This window comes from Solanum pennellii, chromosome 2 (genome assembly GCF_001406875.1).
Source record: "Solanum pennellii chromosome 2, SPENNV200".
Taxonomy (NCBI): Eukaryota; Viridiplantae; Streptophyta; class Magnoliopsida; order Solanales; family Solanaceae; genus Solanum; species Solanum pennellii.
Window position 1 is genome coordinate 3,675,512 of NC_028638.1, and position 2,864 is coordinate 3,678,375.

A 2,864-nucleotide genomic window follows, 5' to 3' on the forward strand; every position below is an offset into this window, starting at 1 on the left:
TATATATATATATATATATATAATTTTCCAAAAACTGCAAAAAAGAGACCTTGTGTGTTCTATTCTACAATTTATTTATTAGAAATGCATTGAATCGTATGGTCTCTTTTTGAAAATTTCTTTATTGAGGCAATGAGAAAAAGCAACCTCACAAGGTCACTTTTCTAGACTAATAAAGAAGTTTTAGTTGTTATTTATGAATTAAAATGAATTTAATAAAATATAGAGATGTCATAAATAATAAATAATAAAATAGTACATCATGAGGTATCTATCATTAAAAATGAAATAAAAATAATAAATTAGTGACCTCATGTGATTTCCCTTTTAAGAAATCTAGAAATAATTGGCGACCTCGTGAGGTCTTTATTTGATGACCTTATGAGATCTCTAAAAAGGCCACCTGCATATTTGCGACCTATCGTTGAGGTTTATTTTTCGAAAAGAGACCATATGAGGTCTCTTTTATTAGGTCTCTTTATAAATTTCTAATAGTTACTTAAACCCATAACAGACATATGCTTTCCCTCTTTGAATATATGATATTACACTACAATGGAATAATGTTGTTTGGAGTTCAACCATGGTGAGTGGAGGAGCCAACATGTGAATCAAGCTCAGATGAAATCGTCACTCCAAAAGGAGCCAGGTTTATTTGGGAAATGATGAAAATACATAGAGCTTTATAAAATAAAGCAACTCTTTATTCCCTCTTATATTCTGTTATATATTATATTAACTTATCAACATGTTTTCACATAATTTTAATATAAAAATATACATATATTTTGGCTTGGTACTTTTTCTTAAAATACCAAAATATTTTCACTTAGTATTCTTGAATAATTTTTTTAAGAATTCTTTTTGACTTGTCTTAAGGCATATAAAGGAGTCGATCATAAAAATGAAATATAGGGAGCAAAATCGAACTGGGCCTGTTTAAAATCGTGTCATATCCTGATCTCACTCTCTCTCTCTCTCTCTTTCTCTCTCTCTCTCAACTCTAACTATATTGGAAAATCATACCAACACATAGTTGTACATTTTTTATTAATACATATAGTAGTTACATGTTATAATAAATAAAACACTAATGTTTAAAGTAATCAAAGAACGATATGCATGAATGTATCAACAACATTCAAAGACCAACATAATAATTTAGTGTAATATATCAGAGTAAACAAAATTTATATATTCACGTATTACAATTTTTTTTGGAATGTATCGACTATATGATTGTTGAGGCTAAATTATTTAATGTTTCAACGGTACTGTATTAACTTATCAAAAGTATTAAATCAATGTATCAACAATATTAACGATTAAATAAATAATGAATCATGTATTAAAACTTTTTGGAATGTATCGACTGCCTGATTTTTGGGATAAAATTTTGTAATGTTCAACAACATTATCTTAATGTATCTACAATATTAACTTACTGTATCATTTTCAGTCAACCACAAATCATATTCAACAAACTAAACAAAAATCAAAATCAAAGACTTTCAAATTACTAATGTATCAAACATTAAAACAAAATAATTGTATCACCATTTATAGATCTAAAGAATCCAAATACTCCTATAGATCTAATTTGTAACTTTCAGTTCTGGAATAGGGCAAGAGATTTTGTATCCTGTGATGTGTCTTCTACACACGTAATTTCTTCGCATGTTCCATCAAAGTTATGTACATTACTGTCAATCTTTTCACTTGTTTCAATGCATAATGGATACATTGCAAATCCTGGGTCACTTTTTTGACTTCTAAATATAGTTTAACACTCATGGCGTTCTTAATTTTCATTGAAGATGAGTTACCTTCTATGATGTAACGAATCTCAATGTTATTTCCTTGACACATCGATATCCAACTCGGCTGAAATTACTACTTTGAGATTCAAAAATAAAATTGATTGTCCAACAACGACTCCGTTACTTTTGTAACTTTCATATTTCACTTCGCTCAAAATTGATATATTCATCATGTAGCAGCAAAAATTCAGAGTTTTTTTTCGTGTTTCTTGCTTTTTCAATGGATGTTCACAAATTGTTCTTCTATGTAGAAGATATAATTTTGAAATTTGAATTTTGAAATGTCTGAGTCAATTACCTAGTAAAATATGGATTGTTTTAGACAGTTAGGCGTTAATTAAGCTAATTAAACTAACACAATTCATTATTATGTTTTTTCTTTTTTAGCTCAACAATAATCTATTACTTACCTTGTCAATTGTAATGTATCGGAATGATAGTCATGTATTATTCGCCAGCCTTTTAAGAGATTTTTTGTAATATGTAAATTAGCTGGGATAGATTATAATTTATATCTTACACTATGTGATTCCTTTGATCTTTTCATTATTTATTTTATTTTATAAATACTTTAGGGGATATTTCAATGTTATTATTCATCATACCGTGAATATTGGTGATTCATTTCTTCTTTATAATAATATAACTATTGATTAAATAATATATCTTTACTTAGTAATTTAATAGTTAACTATTTTATATGTTTTTGAAGAAATTTATTTAAACCCAAATATCCTTGTTGATTAATTTTTTTAAAAAAAATTACATTTGCTCATCTTTTTTTTTCCTTTTCTCATTGAACCCTAACGTTTATTTTTCTAACTCTTGATTCCATTACCTATTTATTTTTGTTCTCTCCTCAATATGAGACTTATTTTTCTCCTTAAAGATGAGGATGAGTCAAGCAGAAAGAGAAGTGCATTGATGAAAAAATAGTTTGTCCATCCACCACAATATCATTAATTCCACCATCATGAAGTTCAATTGAGTTGATAAGAGGATATTTAGTAAATGTGTTTTGTTGTATTGATTAATTGTGGATGA